The sequence below is a fragment of the Schistocerca nitens genome, chromosome 11 (assembly GCF_023898315.1).
Source record: "Schistocerca nitens isolate TAMUIC-IGC-003100 chromosome 11, iqSchNite1.1, whole genome shotgun sequence".
NCBI classification, from domain to species: domain Eukaryota; kingdom Metazoa; phylum Arthropoda; class Insecta; order Orthoptera; family Acrididae; genus Schistocerca; species Schistocerca nitens.
In genome coordinates, this window is record NC_064624.1 from 42,448,488 (window position 1) to 42,472,727 (window position 24,240).

Consider the following 24,240-nt stretch of genomic DNA (forward strand, 5'->3'; position numbering starts at 1 on the left):
AAGAGAGTCACAGTGTTTCCTGCCAGTTGCTCACCCAAATACACATTCTTTAGATACTGTTTCCAGTGTGCCTGAAGAGATACGCCACTAGTTGTGTATCTTAAGGGACATATAGATACATTTGCAAGGGGTTTCTTGAAGTTGGTGATGTGATTATGTTGGTGACGAGGCATTGGCTACCTTAAGAGAGTCATAGTGCTTCCTGCCAGTTGCTCACCCAAATACACATTCTTTAGATACTGTTTCCAGTGTGCCTGAAGAGATACGCCACTAGTTGTGTATCTTAAGGGACATATAGATACATTTGCAAGGGGTTTCTTGAAGTTGGTGATGTGATTATGTTGGTGACGAGGCATTGGCTACCTTAAGAGAGTCATAGTGCTTCCTGCCAGTTGCTCACCCAAGTACACATTTTTAGATACTGTGGCCAGTCTGCCTGAAGCGATACGCCACTAGTTGTGTATCTTAAGAGAAACATCGTTACTCTTGCCAGCGTTTTCTTGACTTTGAAGATGTGATTATACTGGTGACGAGATATTGGCTACCCTAAGAGAGTCACAGTGTTTCCTGCCAGTTGCTCACCCAAATACACATTCTTTAGATAATGTTTCCAGTGTGCCTGAAGAGATACGCCACTAGTTGTGTATCTTAAGGGACATAGAGATACTTTTGCAAGGGGTTTCTTGAAGTTGGTGATGTGATTATGTTGGTGACGAGGCATTGGCTACCTTCAGAGAGTCATAGTGCTTCCTGCCAGTTGCTCACCCAAGTACACATTTTTAGATACTGTGGCCAGTCTGCCTGAAGCGATACGCCACTAGTTGTGTATCTTAAGAGAAACATCGTTACTCTTGCCAGCGTTTTCTTGACTTTGAAGATGTGATTATACAGGTGACGAGATATTGGCTACCCTAAGAGAGACACAGTGTTTCCTGCCAGTTGCTCACCCAAATACACATTCTTTAGATACTGTTTCCAGTGTGCCTGAAGAGATACGCCACTAGTTGTGTATCTTAAGGGACATATAGATACATTTGCAAGGGGTTTCTTGAAGTTGGTGATGTGATTATGTTGGTGACGAGGCATTGGCTACCTTAAGAGAGTCATAGTGCTTCCTGCCAGTTGCTCACCCAAATACACATTCTTTAGATACTGTTTCCAGTGTGCCTGAAGAGATACGCCACTAGTTGTGTATCTTAAGGGACATATAGATACTTTTGCAAGGGGTTTCTTGAAGTTGGTGATGTGATTATGTTGGTGACGAGGCATTGGCTACCTTAAGAGAGTCATAGTGCTTCCTGCCAGTTGCTCACACAAATACACATTTTTAGATACTGTCGCCAGTCTGCCTGAAGCGATACGCCACTAGTTGTGTATCTTAAGAGAAACATCGTTACTCTTGCCAGCGTTTTCTTGACTTTGAAGATGTGATTATACTGGTAACGAGATATTGGCTACCCTAAGAGAGTCATAGTGCTTCCTGCCAGTTGCTCACCCAAGTACACATTTTTAGATACTGTTTCCAGTGTGCCTGAAGAGATACGCCACTAGTTGTGTATCTTAAGGGACATCGTTACTCTTGCCAGCGTTTTCTTGACTTTGAAGATGTGATTATACTGGTGACGAGATATTGGCTACCCTAAGAGAGTCACAGTGTTTCCTGCCAGTTGCTCACCCTAATACACATTCTTTAGATACTGTTTCCAGTGTGCCTGAAGAGATACGCCACTAGTTGTGTATCTTAAGGGACATATAGATACTTTTGCAAGGGGTTTCTTGAAATTGGTGATGTGATTATGTTGGTGACGAGGCATTGGCTACCTTCAGAGAGTCATAGTGCTTCCTGCCAGTTGCTCACCCAAGTACACATTTTTAGATACTGTGGCCAGTCTGCCTGAAGCGATACGCCACTAGTTGTGTATCTTAAGAGAAACATCGTTACTCTTGCCAGCGTTTTCTTGACTTTGAAGATGTGATTATACTGGTGACGAGATATTGGCTACCCTAAGAGAGTCACAGTGTTTCCTGCCAGTTGCTCACCCAAATACACATTCTTTAGATACTGTTTCCAGTGTGCCTGAAGAGATACGCCACTAGTTGTGTATCTTAAGGGACATATAGATACATTTGCAAGGGGTTTCTTGAAGTTGGTGATGTGATTATGTTGGTGACGAGGCATTGGCTACCTTAAGAGAGTCATAGTGCTTCCTGCCAGTTGCTCACCCAAATACACATTCTTTAGATACTGTTTCCAGTGTGCCTGAAGAGATACGCCACTAGTTGTGTATCTTAAGGGACATATAGATACTTTTGCAAGGGGTTTCTTGAAGTTGGTGATGTGATTATGTTGGTGACGAGGCATTGGCTACCTTAAGAGAGTCATAGTGCTTCCTGCCAGTTGCTCACACAAATACACATTTTTAGATACTGTGGCCAGTCTGCCTGAAGCGATACGCCACTAGTTGTGTATCTTAAGAGAAACATCGTTACTCTTGCCAGCGTTTTCTTGACTTTGAAGATGTGATTATACTGGTGACGAGATATTGGCTACCCTAAGAGAGTCACAGTGTTTCCTGCCAGTTGCTCACCCAAATACACATTCTTTAGATACTGTTTCCAGTGTGCCTGAAGAGATACGCCACTAGTTGTGTATCTTAAGGGACATAGAGATACTTTTGCAAGGGGTTTCTTGAAGTTGGTGATGTGATTATGTTGGTGACGAGGCATTGGCTACCTTCAGAGAGTCATAGTGCTTCCTGCCAGTTGCTCACCCAAGTACACATTTATAGATACTGTGGCCAGTCTGCCTGAAGCGATACGCCACTAGTTGTGTATCTTAAGAGAAACATCGTTACTCTTGCCAGCGTTTTCTTGACTTTGAAGATGTGATTATACTGGTGACGAGATATTGGCTACCCTAAGAGAGTCACAGTGTTTCCTGCCAGTTGCTCACCCAAATACACATTCTTTAGATACTGTTTCCAGTGTGCCTGAAGAGATACGCCACTAGTTGTGTATCTTAAGGGACATATAGATACTTTTGCAAGGGGTTTCTTGAAATTGGTGATGTGATTATGTTGGTGACGAGGCATTGGCTACCTTCAGAGAGTCATAGTGCTTCCTGCCAGTTGCTCACCCAAGTACACATTTTTAGATACTGTGGCCAGTCTGCCTGAAGCGATACGCCACTAGTTGTGTATCTTAAGAGAAACATCGTTACTCTTGCCAGCGTTTTCTTGACTTTGAAGATGTGATTATACTGGTGACGAGATATTGGCTACCCTAAGAGAGTCACAGTGTTTCCTGCCAGTTGCTCACCCAAATACACATTCTTTAGATACTGTTTCCAGTGTGCCTGAAGAGATACGCCACTAGTTGTGTATCTTAAGGGACATATAGATACTTTTGCAAGGGGTTTCTTGAAGTTGGTGATGTGATTATGTTGGTGACGAGGCATTGGCTACCTTAAGAGAGTCATAGTGCTTCCTGCCAGTTGCTCACCCAAGTACACATTTTTAGATACTGTGGCCAGTCTGCCTGAAGCGATACGCCACTAGTTGTGTATCTTAAGAGAAACATCGTTACTCTTGCCAGCGTTTTCTTGACTTTGAAGATGTGATTATACTGGTGACGAGATATTGGCTACCCTAAGAGAGTCACAGTGTTTCCTGCCAGTTGCTCACCCAAATACACATTCTTTAGATACTGTTTCCAGTGTGCCTGAAGAGATACGCCACTAGTTGTGTATCTTAAGGGACATAGAGATACTTTTGCAAGGGGTTTCTTGAAGTTGGTGATGTGATTATGTTGGTGACGAGGCATTGGCTACCTTCAGAGAGTCATAGTGCTTCCTGCCAGTTGCTCACCCAAGTACACATTTTTAGATACTGTGGCCAGTCTGCCTGAAGCGATACGCCACTAGTTGTGTATCTTAAGAGAAACATCGTTACTCTTGCCAGCGTTTTCTTGACTTTGAAGATGTGATTATACAGGTGACGAGATATTGGCTACCCTAAGAGAGACACAGTGTTTCCTGCCAGTTGCTCACCCAAATACACATTCTTTAGATACTGTTTCCAGTGTGCCTGAAGAGATACGCCACTAGTTGTGTATCTTAAGGGACATATAGATACATTTGCAAGGGGTTTCTTGAAGTTGGTGATGTGATTATGTTGGTGACGAGGCATTGGCTACCTTAAGAGAGTCATAGTGCTTCCTGCCAGTTGCTCACCCAAATACACATTCTTTAGATACTGTTTCCAGTGTGCCTGAAGAGATACGCCACTAGTTGTGTATCTTAAGGGACATATAGATACTTTTGCAAGGGGTTTCTTGAAGTTGGTGATGTGATTATGTTGGTGACGAGGCATTGGCTACCTTAAGAGAGTCATAGTGCTTCCTGCCAGTTGCTCACACAAATACACATTTTTAGATACTGTCGCCAGTCTGCCTGAAGCGATACGCCACTAGTTGTGTATCTTAAGAGAAACATCGTTACTCTTGCCAGCGTTTTCTTGACTTTGAAGATGTGATTATACTGGTAACGAGATATTGGCTACCCTAAGAGAGTCATAGTGCTTCCTGCCAGTTGCTCACCCAAGTACACATTTTTAGATACTGTTTCCAGTGTGCCTGAAGAGATACGCCACTAGTTGTGTATCTTAAGGGACATCGTTACTCTTGCCAGCGTTTTCTTGACTTTGAAGATGTGATTATACTGGTGACGAGATATTGGCTACCCTAAGAGAGTCACAGTGTTTCCTGCCAGTTGCTCACCCTAATACACATTCTTTAGATACTGTTTCCAGTGTGCCTGAAGAGATACGCCACTAGTTGTGTATCTTAAGGGACATATAGATACTTTTGCAAGGGGTTTCTTGAAATTGGTGATGTGATTATGTTGGTGACGAGGCATTGGCTACCTTCAGAGAGTCATAGTGCTTCCTGCCAGTTGCTCACCCAAATACACATTTTTAGATACTGTGGCCAGTCTGCCTGAAGCGATACGCCACTAGTTGTGTATCTTAAGAGAAACATCGTTACTCTTGCCAGCGTTTTCTTGACTTTGAAGATGTGATTATACTGGTGACGAGATATTGGCTACCCTAAGAGAGTCACAGTGTTTCCTGCCAGTTGCTCACCCAAATACACATTCTTTAGATACTGTTTCCAGTGTGCCTGAAGAGATACGCCACTAGTTGTGTATCTTAAGGGACATAGAGATACTTTTGCAAGGGGTTTCTTGAAGTTGGTGATGTGATTATGTTGGTGACGAGGCATTGGCTACCTTCAGAGAGTCATAGTGCTTCCTGCCAGTTGCTCACCCAAGTACACATTTTTAGATACTGTGGCCAGTCTGCCTGAAGCGATACGCCACTAGTTGTGTATCTTAAGAGAAACATCGTTACTCTTGCCAGCGTTTTCTTGACTTTGAAGATGTGATTATACTGGTAACGAGATATTGGCTACCCTAAGAGAGTCATAGTGCTTCCTGCCAGTTGCTCACCCAAGTACACATTTTTAGATACTGTGGCCAGTCTGCCTGAAGCGATACGCCACTAGTTGTGTATCTTAAGAGAAACATCGTTACTCTTGCCAGCGTTTTCTTGACTTTGAAGATGTGATTATACTGGTGACGAGATATTGGCTACCCTAAGAGAGTCACAGTGTTTCCTGCCAGTTGCTCACCCAAATACACATTCTTTAGATACTGTTTCCAGTGTGCCTGAAGAGATACGCCACTAGTTGTGTATCTTAAGGGACATCGTTACTCTTGCCAGCGTTTTCTTGACTTTGAAGATGTGATTATACTGGTGACGAGATATTGGCTACCCTAAGAGAGTCACAGTGTTTCCTGCCAGTTGCTCACCCAAATACACATTCTTTAGATACTGTTTCCAGTGTGCCTGAAGAGATACGCCACTAGTTGTGTATCTTAAGGGACATATAGATACTTTTGCAAGGGGTTTCTTGAAATTGGTGATGTGATTATGTTGGTGACGAGGCATTGGCTACCTTCAGAGAGTCATAGTGCTTCCTGCCAGTTGCTCACCCAAGTACACATTTTTAGATACTGTGGCCAGTCTGCCTGAAGCGATACGCCACTAGTTGTGTATCTTAAGAGAAACATCGTTACTCTTGCCAGCGTTTTCTTGACTTTGAAGATGTGATTATACTGGTGACGAGATATTGGCTACCCTAAGAGAGTCACAGTGTTTCCTGCCAGTTGCTCACCCAAATACACATTCTTTAGATACTGTTTCCAGTGTGCCTGAAGAGATACGCCACTAGTTGTGTATCTTAAGGGACATATAGATACTTTTGCAAGGGGTTTCTTGAAGTTGGTGATGTGATTATGTTGGTGACGAGGCATTGGCTACCTTCAGAGAGTCATAGTGCTTCCTGCCAGTTGCTCACCCAAGTACACATTTTTAGATACTGTGGCCAGTCTGCCTGAAGCGATACGCCACTAGTTGTGTATCTTAAGAGAAACATCGTTACTCTTGCCAGCGTTTTCTTGACTTTGAAGATGTGATTATACTGGTGACGAGATATTGGCTACCCTAAGAGAGTCACAGTGTTTCCTGCCAGTTGCTCACCCAAATACACATTCTTTAGATACTGTTTCCAGTGTGCCTGAAGAGATACGCCACTAGTTGTGTATCTTAAGGGACATAGAGATACTTTTGCAAGGGGTTTCTTGAAGTTGGTGATGTGATTATGTTGGTGACGAGGCATTGGCTACCTTCAGAGAGTCATAGTGCTTCCTGCCAGTTGCTCACCCAAGTACACATTTTTAGATACTGTGGCCAGTCTGCCTGAAGCGATACGCCACTAGTTGTGTATCTTAAGAGAAACATCGTTACTCTTGCCAGCGTTTTCTTGACTTTGAAGATGTGATTATACAGGTGACGAGATATTGGCTACCCTAAGAGAGACACAGTGTTTCCTGCCAGTTGCTCACCCAAATACACATTCTTTAGATACTGTTTCCAGTGTGCCTGAAGAGATACGCCACTAGTTGTGTATCTTAAGGGACATATAGATACATTTGCAAGGGGTTTCTTGAAGTTGGTGATGTGATTATGTTGGTGACGAGGCATTGGCTACCTTAAGAGAGTCATAGTGCTTCCTGCCAGTTGCTCACCCAAATACACATTCTTTAGATACTGTTTCCAGTGTGCCTGAAGAGATACGCCACTAGTTGTGTATCTTAAGGGACATATAGATACTTTTGCAAGGGGTTTCTTGAAGTTGGTGATGTGATTATGTTGGTGACGAGGCATTGGCTACCTTAAGAGAGTCATAGTGCTTCCTGCCAGTTGCTCACACAAATACACATTTTTAGATACTGTCGCCAGTCTGCCTGAAGCGATACGCCACTAGTTGTGTATCTTAAGAGAAACATCGTTACTCTTGCCAGCGTTTTCTTGACTTTGAAGATGTGATTATACTGGTAACGAGATATTGGCTACCCTAAGAGAGTCATAGTGCTTCCTGCCAGTTGCTCACCCAAGTACACATTTTTAGATACTGTTTCCAGTGTGCCTGAAGAGATACGCCACTAGTTGTGTATCTTAAGGGACATCGTTACTCTTGCCAGCGTTTTCTTGACTTTGAAGATGTGATTATACTGGTGACGAGATATTGGCTACCCTAAGAGAGTCACAGTGTTTCCTGCCAGTTGCTCACCCTAATACACATTCTTTAGATACTGTTTCCAGTGTGCCTGAAGAGATACGCCACTAGTTGTGTATCTTAAGGGACATATAGATACTTTTGCAAGGGGTTTCTTGAAATTGGTGATGTGATTATGTTGGTGACGAGGCATTGGCTACCTTCAGAGAGTCATAGTGCTTCCTGCCAGTTGCTCACCCAAATACACATTTTTAGATACTGTGGCCAGTCTGCCTGAAGCGATACGCCACTAGTTGTGTATCTTAAGAGAAACATCGTTACTCTTGCCAGCGTTTTCTTGACTTTGAAGATGTGATTATACTGGTGACGAGATATTGGCTACCCTAAGAGAGTCACAGTGTTTCCTGCCAGTTGCTCACCCAAATACACATTCTTTAGATACTGTTTCCAGTGTGCCTGAAGAGATACGCCACTAGTTGTGTATCTTAAGGGACATAGAGATACTTTTGCAAGGGGTTTCTTGAAGTTGGTGATGTGATTATGTTGGTGACGAGGCATTGGCTACCTTCAGAGAGTCATAGTGCTTCCTGCCAGTTGCTCACCCAAGTACACATTTTTAGATACTGTGGCCAGTCTGCCTGAAGCGATACGCCACTAGTTGTGTATCTTAAGAGAAACATCGTTACTCTTGCCAGCGTTTTCTTGACTTTGAAGATGTGATTATACTGGTAACGAGATATTGGCTACCCTAAGAGAGTCATAGTGCTTCCTGCCAGTTGCTCACCCAAGTACACATTTTTAGATACTGTGGCCAGTCTGCCTGAAGCGATACGCCACTAGTTGTGTATCTTAAGAGAAACATCGTTACTCTTGCCAGCGTTTTCTTGACTTTGAAGATGTGATTATACTGGTGACGAGATATTGGCTACCCTAAGAGAGTCACAGTGTTTCCTGCCAGTTGCTCACCCAAATACACATTCTTTAGATACTGTTTCCAGTGTGCCTGAAGAGATACGCCACTAGTTGTGTATCTTAAGGGACATCGTTACTCTTGCCAGCGTTTTCTTGACTTTGAAGATGTGATTATACTGGTGACGAGATATTGGCTACCCTAAGAGAGTCACAGTGTTTCCTGCCAGTTGCTCACCCAAATACACATTCTTTAGATACTGTTTCCAGTGTGCCTGAAGAGATACGCCACTAGTTGTGTATCTTAAGGGACATATAGATACTTTTGCAAGGGGTTTCTTGAAATTGGTGATGTGATTATGTTGGTGACGAGGCATTGGCTACCTTCAGAGAGTCATAGTGCTTCCTGCCAGTTGCTCACCCAAGTACACATTTTTAGATACTGTGGCCAGTCTGCCTGAAGCGATACGCCACTAGTTGTGTATCTTAAGAGAAACATCGTTACTCTTGCCAGCGTTTTCTTGACTTTGAAGATGTGATTATACTGGTGACGAGATATTGGCTACCCTAAGAGAGTCACAGTGTTTCCTGCCAGTTGCTCACCCAAATACACATTCTTTAGATACTGTTTCCAGTGTGCCTGAAGAGATACGCCACTAGTTGTGTATCTTAAGGGACATATAGATACTTTTGCAAGGGGTTTCTTGAAGTTGGTGATGTGATTATGTTGGTGACGAGGCATTGGCTACCTTCAGAGAGTCATAGTGCTTCCTGCCAGTTGCTCACCCAAGTACACATTTTTAGATACTGTGGCCAGTCTGCCTGAAGCGATACGCCACTAGTTGTGTATCTTAAGAGAAACATCGTTACTCTTGCCAGCGTTTTCTTGACTTTGAAGATGTGATTATACTGGTGACGAGATATTGGCTACCCTAAGAGAGTCACAGTGTTTCCTGCCAGTTGCTCACCCAAATACACATTCTTTAGATACTGTTTCCAGTGTGCCTGAAGAGATACGCCACTAGTTGTGTATCTTAAGGGACATAGAGATACTTTTGCAAGGGGTTTCTTGAAGTTGGTGATGTGATTATGTTGGTGACGAGGCATTGGCTACCTTCAGAGAGTCATAGTGCTTCCTGCCAGTTGCTCACCCAAGTACACATTTTTAGATACTGTGGCCAGTCTGCCTGAAGCGATACGCCACTAGTTGTGTATCTTAAGAGAAACATCGTTACTCTTGCCAGCGTTTTCTTGACTTTGAAGATGTGATTATACAGGTGACGAGATATTGGCTACCCTAAGAGAGACACAGTGTTTCCTGCCAGTTGCTCACCCAAATACACATTCTTTAGATACTGTTTCCAGTGTGCCTGAAGAGATACGCCACTAGTTGTGTATCTTAAGGGACATATAGATACTTTTGCAAGGGGTTTCTTGAAATTGGTGATGTGATTATGTTGGTGACGAGGCATTGGCTACCTTCAGAGAGTCATAGTGCTTCCTGCCAGTTGCTCACCCAAGTACACATTTTTAGATACTGTGGCCAGTCTGCCTGAAGCGATACGCCACTAGTTGTGTATCTTAAGAGAAACATCGTTACTCTTGCCAGCGTTTTCTTGACTTTGAAGATGTGATTATACTGGTGACGAGATATTGGCTACCCTAAGAGAGTCACAGTGTTTCCTGCCAGTTGCTCACCCAAATACACATTCTTTAGATACTGTTTCCAGTGTGCCTGAAGAGATACGCCACTAGTTGTGTATCTTAAGGGACATATAGATACTTTTGCAAGGGGTTTCTTGAAGTTGGTGATGTGATTATGTTGGTGACGAGGCATTGGCTACCTTAAGAGAGTCATAGTGCTTCCTGCCAGTTGCTCACCCAAGTACACATTTTTAGATACTGTGGCCAGTCTGCCTGAAGCGATACGCCACTAGTTGTGTATCTTAAGAGAAACATCGTTACTCTTGCCAGCGTTTTCTTGACTTTGAAGATGTGATTATGCTGGTGACGAGATATTGGCTACCCTAAGAGAGTCACAGTGTTTCCTGCCAGTTGCTCACCCAAATACACATTCTTTAGATACTGTTTCCAGTGTGCCTGTAGAGATACGCCACTAGTTGTGTATCTTAAGGGACATATAGATACTTTTGCAAGGGGTTTCTTGAAGTTGGTGATTTGATTATGTTGGTGACGAGGCATTGTCTACCTTAAGAGAGTCATAGTGCTTCCTGCCAGTTGCTCACCCAAATACACATTTTTAGATACTGTGGCCAGTCTGCCTGAAGCGATACGCCACTAGTTGTGTATCTTAAGAGAAACATCGTTACTCTTGCCAGCGTTTTCTAGACTTTGAAGATGTGATTATACTGGTGACGAGGCATTGGCTACCTTAAGAGAGTCATAGTGCTTCCTGCCAGTTGCTCACCCAAATACACATTCTTTAGATACTGTTTCCAGTGTGCCTGAAGAGATACGCCACTAGTTGTGTATCTTAAGGGACATATAGATACTTTTGCAAGGGGTTTCTTGAAGTTGGTGATGTGATTATGTTGGTGACGAGGCATTGGCTACCTTAAGAGAGTCATAGTGCTTCCTGCCAGTTGCTCACACAAATACACATTTTTAGATACTGTGGCCAGTCTGCCTGAATCGATACGCCACTAGTTGTGTATCTTAAGAGAAACATCGTTACTCTTGCCAGCGTTTTCTTGACTTTGAAGATGTGATTATACTGGTGACGAGATATTGGCTACCCTAAGAGAGTCACAGTGTTTCCTGCCAGTTGCTCACCCAAATACACATTCTTTAGATACTGTTTCCAGTGTGCCTGAAGAGATACGCCACTAGTTGTGTATCTTAAGGGACATATAGATACTTTTGCAAGGGGTTTCTTGAAGTTGGTGATGTGATTATGTTGGTGACGAGGCATTGGCTACCTTAAGAGAGTCATAGTGCTTCCTGCCAGTTGCTCACACAAATACACATTTTTAGATACTGTCGCCAGTCTGCCTGAAGCGATACGCCACTAGTTGTGTATCTTAAGAGAAACATCGTTACTCTTGCCAGCGTTTTCTTGACTTTGAAGATGTGATTATACTGGTAACGAGATATTGGCTACCCTAAGAGAGTCATAGTGCTTCCTGCCAGTTGCTCACCCAAGTACACATTTTTAGATACTGTGGCCAGTCTGCCTGAAGCGATACGCCACTAGTTGTGTATCTTAAGAGAAACATCGTTACTCTTGCCAGCGTTTTCTTGACTTTGAAGATGTGATTATACTGGTGACGAGATATTGGCTACCCTAAGAGAGTCACAGTGTTTCCTGCCAGTTGCTCACCCAAATACACATTCTTTAGATACTGTTTCCAGTGTGCCTGAAGAGATACGCCACTAGTTGTGTATCTTAAGGGACATCGTTCCTCTTGCCAGCGTTTTCTTGACTTTGAAGATGTGATTATACTGGTGACGAGATATTGGCTACCCTAAGAGAGTCACAGTGTTTCCTGCCAGTTGCTCACCCAAATACACATTCTTTAGATACTGTTTCCAGTGTGCCTGAAGAGATACGCCACTAGTTGTGTATCTTAAGGGACATATAGATACTTTTGCAAGGGGTTTCTTGAAATTGGTGATGTGATTATGTTGGTGACGAGGCATTGGCTACCTTCAGAGAGTCATAGTGCTTCCTGCCAGTTGCTCACCCAAGTACACATTTTTAGATACTGTGGCCAGTCTGCCTGAAGCGATACGCCACTAGTTGTGTATCTTAAGAGAAACATCGTTACTCTTGCCAGCGTTTTCTTGACTTTGAAGATGTGATTATACTGGTGACGAGATATTGGCTACCCTAAGAGAGTCACAGTGTTTCCTGCCAGTTGCTCACCCAAATACACATTCTTTAGATACTGTTTCCAGTGTGCCTGAAGAGATACGCCACTAGTTGTGTATCTTAAGGGACATATAGATACTTTTGCAAGGGGTTTCTTGAAGTTGGTGATGTGATTATGTTGGTGACGAGGCATTGGCTACCTTAAGAGAGTCATAGTGCTTCCTGCCAGTTGCTCACCCAAGTACACATTTTTAGATACTGTGGCCAGTCTGCCTGAAGCGATACGCCACTAGTTGTGTATCTTAAGAGAAACATCGTTACTCTTGCCAGCGTTTTCTTGACTTTGAAGATGTGATTATACTGGTGACGAGATATTGGCTACCCTAAGAGAGTCACAGTGTTTCCTGCCAGTTGCTCACCCAAATACACATTCTTTAGATACTGTTTCCAGTGTGCCTGAAGAGATACGCCACTAGTTGTGTATCTTAAGGGACATAGAGATACTTTTGCAAGGGGTTTCTTGAAGTTGGTGATGTGATTATGTTGGTGACGAGGCATTGGCTACCTTCAGAGAGTCATAGTGCTTCCTGCCAGTTGCTCACCCAAGTACACATTTTTAGATACTGTGGCCAGTCTGCCTGAAGCGATACGCCACTAGTTGTGTATCTTAAGAGAAACATCGTTACTCTTGCCAGCGTTTTCTTGACTTTGAAGATGTGATTATACAGGTGACGAGATATTGGCTACCCTAAGAGAGACACAGTGTTTCCTGCCAGATGCTCACCCAAATACACATTCTTTAGATACTGTTTCCAGTGTGCCTGAAGAGATACGCCACTAGTTGTGTATCTTAAGGGACATATAGATACTTTTGCAAGGGGTTTCTTGAAATTGGTGATGTGATTATGTTGGTGACGAGGCATTGGCTACCTTCAGAGAGTCATAGTGCTTCCTGCCAGTTGCTCACCCAAGTACACATTTTTAGATACTGTGGCCAGTCTGCCTGAAGCGATACGCCACTAGTTGTGTATCTTAAGAGAAACATCGTTACTCTTGCCAGCGTTTTCTTGACTTTGAAGATGTGATTATACTGGTGACGAGATATTGGCTACCCTAAGAGAGTCACAGTGTTTCCTGCCAGTTGCTCACCCAAATACACATTCTTTAGATACTGTTTCCAGTGTGCCTGAAGAGATACGCCACTAGTTGTGTATCTTAAGGGACATATAGATACTTTTGCAAGGGGTTTCTTGAAGTTGGTGATGTGATTATGTTGGTGACGAGGCATTGGCTACCTTAAGAGAGTCATAGTGCTTCCTGCCAGTTGCTCACCCAAGTACACATTTTTAGATACTGTGGCCAGTCTGCCTGAAGCGATACGCCACTAGTTGTGTATCTTAAGAGAAACATCGTTACTCCTGCCAGCGTTTTCTTGACTTTGAAGATGTGATTATGCTGGTGACGAGATATTGGCTACCCTAAGAGAGTCACAGTGTTTCCTGCCAGTTGCTCACCCAAATACACATTCTTTAGATACTGTTTCCAGTGTGCCTGTAGAGATACGCCACTAGTTGTGTATCTTAAGGGACATATAGATACTTTTGCAAGGGGTTTCTTGAAGTTGGTGATTTGATTATGTTGGTGACGAGGCAGTGTCTACCTTAAGAGAGTCATAGTGCTTCCTGCCAGTTGCTCACCCAAATACACATTTTTAGATACTGTGGCCAGTCTGCCTGAAGCGATACGCCACTAGTTGTGTATCTTAAGAGAAACATCGTTACTCTTGCCAGAGTTTTCTAGACTTTGAAGAATTGATTATACTGGTGACGAGATATTGGCTACCCTAATAGAGTCACAGTGTTTCCTGCCAGTTGCTCACCCAAATACACATTCTTTAGATACTGTTTCCAGTGTGCCTGAAGAGATACGCCACTAGTTGTGTATCTTAAGGGACATATAGATACATTTGCAAGGGGTTTCTTGAAGTTGGTGATGTGATTATGTTGGTGACGAGGCATTGGCTACCTTAAGAGAGTCATAGTACTTCCTGCCAGTTGCTCACCCAAATACACATTCTTTAGATACTGTTTCCAGTGTGCCTGAAGAGATACGCCACTAGTTGTGTATCTTAAGGGACATATAGATACTTTTGCAAGGGGTTTCTTGAAGTTGGTGATGTGATTATGTTGGTGACGAGGCATTGGCTACCTTAAGAGAGTCATAGTGCTTCCTGCCAGTTGCTCACACAAATACACATTTTTAGATACTGTGGCCAGTCTGCCTGAATCGATACGCCACTAGTTGTGTATCTTAAGAGAAACATCGTTACTCTTGCCAGCGTTTTCTTGACTTTGAAGATGTGATTATACTGGTGACGAGATATTGGCTACCCTAAGAGAGTCACAGTGTTTCCTGCCAGTTGCTCACCCAAATACACATTCTTTAGATACTGTTTCCAGTGTGCCTGAAGAGATACGCCACTAGTTGTGTATCTTAAGGGACATAGAGATACTTTTGCAAGGGGTTTCTTGAAGTTGGTGATGTGATTATGTTGGTGACGAGGCATTGGCTACCTTCAGAGAGTCATAGTGCTTCCTGCCAGTTGCTCACCCAAGTACACATTTTTAGATACTGTGGCCAGTCTGCCTGAAGCGATACGCCACTAGTTGTGTATCTTAAGAGAAACATCGTTACTCTTGCCAGCGTTTTCTTGACTTTGAAGATGTGATTATACAGGTGACGAGATATTGGCTACCCTAAGAGAGACACAGTGTTTCCTGCCAGTTGCTCACCCAAATACACATTCTTTAGATACTGTTTCCAGTGTGCCTGAAGAGATACGCCACTAGTTGTGTATCTTAAGGGACATATAGATACTTTTGCAAGGGGTTTCTTGAAATTGGTGATGTGATTATGTTGGTGACGAGGCATTGGCTACCTTCAGAGAGTCATAGTGCTTCCTGCCAGTTGCTCACCCAAGTACACATTTTTAGATACTGTGGCCAGTCTGCCTGAAGCGATACGCCACTAGTTGTGTATCTTAAGAGAAACATCGTTACTCTTGCCAGCGTTTTCTTGACTTTGAAGATGTGATTATACTGGTGACGAGATATTGGCTACCCTAAGAGAGTCACAGTGTTTCCTGCCAGTTGCTCACCCAAATACACATTCTTTAGATACTGTTTCCAGTGTGCCTGAAGAGATACGCCACTAGTTGTGTATCTTAAGGGACATATAGATACTTTTGCAAGGGGTTTCTTGAAATTGGTGATGTGATTATGTTGGTGACGAGGCATTGGCTACCTTCAGAGAGTCATAGTGCTTCCTGCCAGTTGCTCACCCAAGTACACATTTTTAGATACTGTTTCCAGTGTGCCTGAAGAGATACGCCACTAGTTGTGTATCTTAAGAGAAACATCGTTACTCTTGCCAGCGTTTTCTTGACTTTGAAGATGTGATTATACTGGTGACGAGATATTGGCTACCCTAAGAGAGTCACAGTGTTTCCTGCCAGTTGCTCACCCAAATACACATTCTTTAGATACTGTTTCCAGTGTGCCTGAAGAGATACGCCACTAGTTGTGTATCTTAAGGGACATATAGATACTTTTGCAAGGGGTTTCTTGAAAATGGTGATGTGATTATGTTGGTGACGAGGCATTGGCTACCTTCAGAGAGTCATAGTGCTTCCTGCCAGTTGCTCACCCAAGTACACATTTTTAGATACTGTGGCCAGTCTGCCTGAAGCGATACGCCACTAGTTGTGTATCTTAAGAGAAACATCGTTACTCTTGCCAGCGTTTTCTTGACTTTGAAGATGTGATTATACTGGTGACGAGATATTGGCTACCCTAAGAGAGTCACAGTGTTTCCTGCCAGTTGCTCACCCAAATACACATTCTTTAGATACTGTTTCCAGTGTGCCTGAAGAGATACGCCACTAGTTGTGTATCTTAAGGGACATATAGATACTTTTGCAAGGGGTTTCTTGAAGTTGGTGATGTGATTATGTTGGTGACGAGGCATTGGCTACCTTAAGAGAGTCATAGTGCTTCCTGCCAGTTGCTCACCCAAGTACACATTTTTAGATACTGTGGCCAGTCTGCCTGAAGCGATACGCCACTAGTTGTGTATCTTAAGAGAAACATCGTTACTCTTGCCAGCGTTTTCTTGACTTTGAAGATGTGATTATACTGGTGACGAGATATTGGCTACCCTAAGAGAGTCACAGTGTTTCCTGCCAGTTGCTCACCCAAATACACATTCTTTAGATACTGTTTCCAGTGTGCCTGAAGAGATACGCCACTAGTTGTGTATCTTAAGGGACATAGAGATACTTTTGCAAGGGGTTTCTTGAAGTTGGTGATGTTATTATGTTGGTGACGAGGCATTGGCTACCTTCAGAGAGTCATAGTGCTTCCTGCCAGTTGCTCACCCAAGTACACATTTTTAGATACTGTGGCCAGTCTGCCTGAAGCGATACGCCACTAGTTGTGTATCTTAAGAGAAACATCGTTACTCTTGCCAGCGTTTTCTTGACTTTGAAGATGTGATTATACAGGTGACGAGATATTGGCTACCCTAAGAGAGACACAGTGTTTCCTGCCAGTTGCTCACCCAAATACACATTCTTTAGATACTGTTTCCAGTGTGCCTGAAGAGATACGCCACTAGTTGTGTATCTTAAGGGACATATAGATACTTTTGCAAGGGGTTTCTTGAAATTGGTGATGTGATTATGTTGGTGACGAGGCATTGGCTACCTTCAGAGAGTCATAGTGCTTCCTGCCAGTTGCTCACCCAAGTACACATTTTTAGATACTGTGGCCAGTCTGCCTGAAGCGATACGCCACTAGTTGTGTATCTTAAGAGAAACATCGTTACTCTTGCCAGCGTTTTCTTGACTTTGAAGATGTGATTATACTGGTGACGAGATATTGGCTACCCTAAGAGAGTCACAGTGTTTCCTGCCAGTTGCTCACCCAAATACACATTCTTTAGATACTGTTTCCAGTGTGCCTGAAGAGATACGCCACTAGTTGTGTATCTTAAGGGACATATAGATACTTTTGCAAGGGGTTTCTTGAAGTTGGTGATGTGATTATGTTGGTGACGAGGCATTGGCTACCTTAAGAGAGTCATAGTGCTTCCTGCCAGTTGCTCACCCAAGTACACATTTTTAGATACTGTGGCCAGTCTGCCTGAAGCGATACGCCACTAGTTGTGTATCTTAAGAGAAACATCGTTACTCCTGCCAGCGTTTTCTTGACTTTGAAGATGTGATTATGCTGGTGACGAGATATTGGCTACCCTAAGAGAGTCACAGTGTTTCCTGCCAGTTGCTCACCCAAATACACATTCTTTAGATACTGTTTCCAGTGTGCCTGTAGAGATACGCCACTAGTTGTGTATCTTAAGGGACATATAGATACTTTTGCAAGGGGTTTCTTGAAGTTGGTGATTTGATTATGTTGGTGACGAGGCAGTGTCTACCTTAAGAGAGTCATAGTGCTTCCTGCCAGTTGCTCACCCAAATACACATTTTTAGATACTGTGGCCAGTCTGCCTGAAGCGATACGCCACTAGTTGTGTATCTTAAGAGAAACATCGTTACTCTTGCCAGAGTTTTCTAGACTTTGAAGAATTGATTATACTGGTGACGAGATATTGGCTACCCTAATAGAGTCACAGTGTTTCCTGCCAGTTGCTCACCCAAATACACATTCTTTAGATACTGTTTCCAGTGTGCCTGAAGAGATACGCCACTAGTTGTGTATCTTAAGGGACATATAGATACATTTGCAAGGGGTTTCTTGAAGTTGGTGATGTGATTATGTTGGTGACGTGGCATTGGCTACCTTAAGAGAGTCATAGTACTTCCTGCCAGTTGCTCACCCAAATACACATTCTTTAGATACTGTTTCCAGTGTGCCTGAAGAGATACGCCACTAGTTGTGTATCTTAAGGGACATATAGATACTTTTGCAAGGGGTTTCTTGAAGTTGGTGATGTGATTATGTTGGTGACGAGGCATTGGCTACCTTAAGAGAGTCATAGTGCTTCCTGCCAGTTGCTCACACAAATACACATTTTTAGATACTGTGGCCAGTCTGCCTGAATCGATACGCCACTAGTTGTGTATCTTAAGAGAAACATCGTTACTCTTGCCAGCGTTTTCTTGACTTTGAAGATGTGATTATACTGGTGACGAGATATTGGCTACCCTAAGAGAGTCACAGTGTTTCCTGCCAGTTGCTCACCCAAATACACATTCTTTAGATACTGTTTCCAGTGTGCCTGAAGAGATACGCCACTAGTTGTGTATCTTAAGGGACATAGAGATACTTTTGCAAGGGGTTTCTTGAAGTTGGTGATGTGATTATGTTGGTGACGAGGCATTGGCTACCTTCAGAGAGTCATAGTGCTTCCTGCCAGTTGCTCACCCAAGTACACATTTTTAGATACTGTGGCCAGTCTGCCTGAAGCGATACGCCACTAGTTGTGTATCTTAAGAGAAACATCGTTACTCTTGCCAGCGTTTTCTTGACTTTGAAGATGTGATTATACAGGTGACGAGATATTGGCTACCCTAAGAGAGACACAGTGTTTCCTGCCAGTTGCTCACCCAAATACACATTCTTTAGATACTGTTTCCAGTGTGCCTGAAGAGATACGCCACTAGTTGTGTATCTTAAGGGACATATAGATACTTTTGCAAGGGGTTTCTTGAAATTGGTGATGTGATTATGTTGGTGACGAGGCATTGGCTACCTTCAGAGAGTCATAGTGCTTCCTGCCAGTTGCTCACCCAAGTACACATTTTTAGATACTGTGGCCAGTCTGCCTGAAGCGATACGCCACTAGTTGTGTATCTTAAGAGAAACATCGTTACTCTTGCCAGCGTTTTCTTGACTTTGAAGATGTGATTATACTGGTGACGAGATATTGGCTACCCTAAGAGAGTCACAGTGTTTCCTGCCAGTTGCTCACCCAAATACACATTCTTTAGATACTGTTTCCAGTGTGCCTGAAGAGATACGCCACTAGTTGTGTATCTTAAGGGACATATAGATACTTTTGCAAGGGGTTTCTTGAAATTGGTGATGTGATTATGTTGGTGACGAGGCATTGGCTACCTTCAGAGAGTCATAGTGCTTCCTGCCAGTTGCTCACCCAAGTACACATTTTTAGATACTGTTTCCAGTGTGCCTGAAGAGATACGCCACTAGTTGTGTATCTTAAGAGAAACATCGTTACTCTTGCCAGCGTTTTCTTGACTTTGAAGATGTGATTATACTGGTGACGAGATATTGGCTACCCTAAGAGAGTCACAGTGTTTCCTGCCAGTTGCTCACCCAAATACACATTCTTTAGATACTGTTTCCAGTGTGCCTGAAGAGATACGCCACTAGTTGTGTATCTTAAGGGACATATAGATACTTTTGCAAGGGGTTTCTTGAAAATGGTGATGTGATTATGTTGGTGACGAGGCATTGGCTACCTTCAGAGAGTCATAGTGCTTCCTGCCAGTTGCTCACCCAAGTACACATTTTTAGATACTGTGGCCAGTCTGCCTGAAGCGATACGCCACTAGTTGTGTATCTTAAGAGAAACATCGTTACTCTTGCCAGCGTTTTCTTGACTTTGAAGATGTGATTATACTGGTGACGAGATATTGGCTACCCTAAGAGAGTCACAGTGTTTCCTGCCAGTTGCTCACCCAAATACACATTCTTTAGATACTGTTTCCAGTGTGCCTGAAGAGATACGCCACTAGTTGTGTATCTTAAGGGACATATAGATACTTTTGCAAGGGGTTTCTTGAAGTTGGTGATGTGATTATGTTGGTGACGAGGCATTGGCTACCTTAAGAGAGTCATAGTGCTTCCTGCCAGTTGCTCACCCAAGTACACATTTTTAGATACTGTGGCCAGTCTGCCTGAAGCGATACGCCACTAGTTGTGTATCTTAAGAGAAACATCGTTACTCTTGCCAGCGTTTTCTTGACTTTGAAGATGTGATTATACTGGTGACGAGATATTGGCTACCCTAAGAGAGTCACAGTGTTTCCTGCCAGTTGCTCACCCAAATACACATTCTTTAGATACTGTTTCCAGTGTGCCTGAAGAGATACGCCACTAGTTGTGTATCTTAAGGGACATAGAGATACTTTTGCAAGGGGTTTCTTGAAGTTGGTGATGTGATTATGTTGGTGACGAGGCATTGGCTACCTTCAGAGAGTCATAGTGCTTCCTGCCAGTTGCTCACCCAAGTACACATTTTTAGATACTGTGGCCAGTCTGCCTGAAGCGATACGCCACTAGTTGTGTATCTTAAGAGAAACATCGTTACTCTTGCCAGCGTTTTCTTGACTTTGAAGATGTGATTATACAGGTGACGAGATATTGGCTACCCTAAGAGAGACACAGTGTTTCCTGCCAGTTGCTCACCCAAATACACATTCTTTAGATACTGTTTCCAGTGTGCCTGAAGAGATACGCCACTAGTTGTGTATCTTAAGGGACATATAGATACTTTTGCAAGGGGTTTCTTGAAATTGGTGATGTGATTATGTTGGTGACGAGGCATTGGCTACCTTCAGAGAGTCATAGTGCTTCCTGCCAGTTGCTCACCCAAGTACACATTTTTAGATACTGTGGCCAGTCTGCCTGAAGCGATACGCCACTAGTTGTGTATCTTAAGAGAAACATCGTTACTCTTGCCAGCGTTTTCTTGACTTTGAAGATGTGATTATACTGGTGACGAGATATTGGCTACCCTAAGAGAGTCACAGTGTTTCCTGCCAGTTGCTCACCCAAATACACATTCTTTAGATACTGTTTCCAGTGTGCCTGAAGAGATACGCCACTAGTTGTGTATCTTAAGGGACATATAGATACTTTTGCAAGGGGTTTCTTGAAGTTGGTGATGTGATTATGTTGGTGACGAGGCATTGGCTACCTTAAGAGAGTCATAGTGCTTCCTGCCAGTTGCTCACCCAAGTACACATTTTTAGATACTGTGGCCAGTCTGCCTGAAGCGATACGCCACTAGTTGTGTATCTTAAGAGAAACATCGTTACTCTTGCCAGCGTTTTCTTGACTTTGAAGATGTGATTATGCTGGTGACGAGATATTGGCTACCCTAAGAGAGTCACAGTGTTTCCTGCCAGTTGCTCACCCAAATACACATTCTTTAGATACTGTTTCCAGTGTGCCTGTAGAGATACGCCACTAGTTGTGTATCTTAAGGGACATATAGATACTTTTGCAAGGGGTTTCTTGAAGTTGGTGATTTGATTATGTTTGTGACGAGGCAGTGTCTACCTTAAGAGAGTCATAGTGCTTCCTGCCAGTTGCTCACCCAAATACACATTTTTAGATACTGTGGCCAGTCTGCCTGAAGCGATACGCCACTAGTTGTGTATCTTAAGAGAAACATCGTTACTCTTGCCAGAGTTTTCTAGACTTTGAAGATGTGATTATACTGGTGACGAGATATTGGCTACCCTAAGAGAGTCACAGTGTTTCCTGCCAGTTGCTCACCCAAATACACATTCTTTAGATACTGTTTCCAGTGTGCCTGAAGAGATACGCCACTAGTTGTGTATCTTAAGGGACATATAGATACATTTGCAAGGGGTTTCTTGAAGTTGGTGATGTGATTATGTTGGTGACGAGGCATTGGCTACCTTAAGAGAGTCATAGTGCTTCCTGCCAGTTGCTCACCCAAATACACATTCTTTAGATACTGTTTCCAGTGTGCCTGAAGAGATACGCCACTAGTTGTGTATCTTAAGGGACATATAGATACTTTTGCAAGGGGTTTCTTGAAGTTGGTGATGTGATTATGTTGGTGACGAGGCATTGGCTACCTTAAGAGAGTCATAGTGCTTCCTGCCAGTTGCTCACACAAATACACATTTTTAGATACTGTGGCCAGTCTGCCTGAATCGATACGCCACTAGTTGTGTATCTTAAGAGAAACATCGTTACTCTTGCCAGCGTTTTCTTGACTTTGAAGATGTGATTATACTGGTGACGAGATATTGGCTACCCTAAGAGAGTCACAGTGTTTCCTGCCAGTTGCTCACCCAAATACACATTCTTTAGATACTGTTTCCAGTGTGCCTGAAGAGATACGCCACTAGTTGTGTATCTTAAGGGACATATAGATACTTTTGCAAGGGGTTTCTTGAAAATGGTGATGTGATTATGTTGGTGACGAGGCATTGGCTACCTTCAGAGAGTCATAGTGCTTCCTGCCAGTTGCTCACCCAAGTACACATTTTTAGATACTGTGGCCAGTCTGCCTGAAGCGATACGCCACTAGTTGTGTATCTTAAGAGAAACATCGTTACTCTTGCCAGCGTTTTCTTGACTTTGAAGATGTGATTATACTGGTGACGAGATATTGGCTACCCTAAGAGAGTCACAGTGTTTCCTGCCAGTTGCTCACCCAAATACACATTCTTTAGATACTGTTTCCAGTGTGCCTGAAGAGATACGCCACTAGTTGTGTATCTTAAGGGACATATAGATACTTTTGCAAGGGGTTTCTTGAAGTTGGTGATGTGATTATGTTGGTGACGAGGCATTGGCTACCTTAAGAGAGTCATAGTGCTTCCTGCCAGTTGCTCACCCAAGTACACATTTTTAGATACTGTGGCCAGTCTGCCTGAAGCGATACGCCACTAGTTGTGTATCTTAAGAGAAACATCGTTACTCTTGCCAGCGTTTTCTTGACTTTGAAGATGTGATTATACTGGTGACGAGATATTGGCTACCCTAAGAGAGTCACAGTGTTTCCTGCCAGTTGCTCACCCAAATACACATTCTTTAGATACTGTTTCCAGTGTGCCTGAAGAGATACGCCACTAGTTGTGTATCTTAAGGGACATAGAGATACTTTTGCAAGGGGTTTCTTGAAGTTGGTGATGTGATTATGTTGGTGACGAGGCATTGGCTACCTTCAGAGAGTCATAGTGCTTCCTGCCAGTTGCTCACCCAAGTACACATTTTTAGATACTGTGGCCAGTCTGCCTGAAGCGATACGCCACTAGTTGTGTATCTTAAGAGAAACATCGTTACTCTTGCCAGCGTTTTCTTGACTTTGAAGATGTGATTATACAGGTGACGAGATATTGGCTACCCTAAGAGAGACACAGTGTTTCCTGCCAGTTGCTCACCCAAATACACATTCTTTAGATACTGTTTCCAGTGTGCCTGAAGAGATACGCCACTAGTTGTGTATCTTAAGGGACATATAGATACTTTTGCAAGGGGTTTCTTGAAATTGGTGATGTGATTATGTTGGTGACGAGGCATTGGCTACCTTCAGAGAGTCATAGTGCTTCCTGCCAGTTGCTCACCCAAGTACACATTTTTAGATACTGTGGCCAGTCTGCCTGAAGCGATACGCCACTAGTTGTGTATCTTAAGAGAAACATCGTTACTCTTGCCAGCGTTTTCTTGACTTTGAAGATGTGATTATACTGGTGACGAGATATTGGCTACCCTAAGAGAGTCACAGTGTTTCCTGCCAGTTGCTCACCCAAATACACATTCTTTAGATACTGTTTCCAGTGTGCCTGAAGAGATACGCCACTAGTTGTGTATCTTAAGGGACATATAGATACTTTTGCAAGGGGTTTCTTGAAGTTGGTGATGTGATTATGTTGGTGACGAGGCATTGGCTACCTTAAGAGAGTCATAGTGCTTCCTGCCAGTTGCTCACCCAAGTACACATTTTTAGATACTGTGGCCAGTCTGCCTGAAGCGATACGCCACTAGTTGTGTATCTTAAGAGAAACATCGTTACTCTTGCCAGCGTTTTCTTGACTTTGAAGATGTGATTATGCT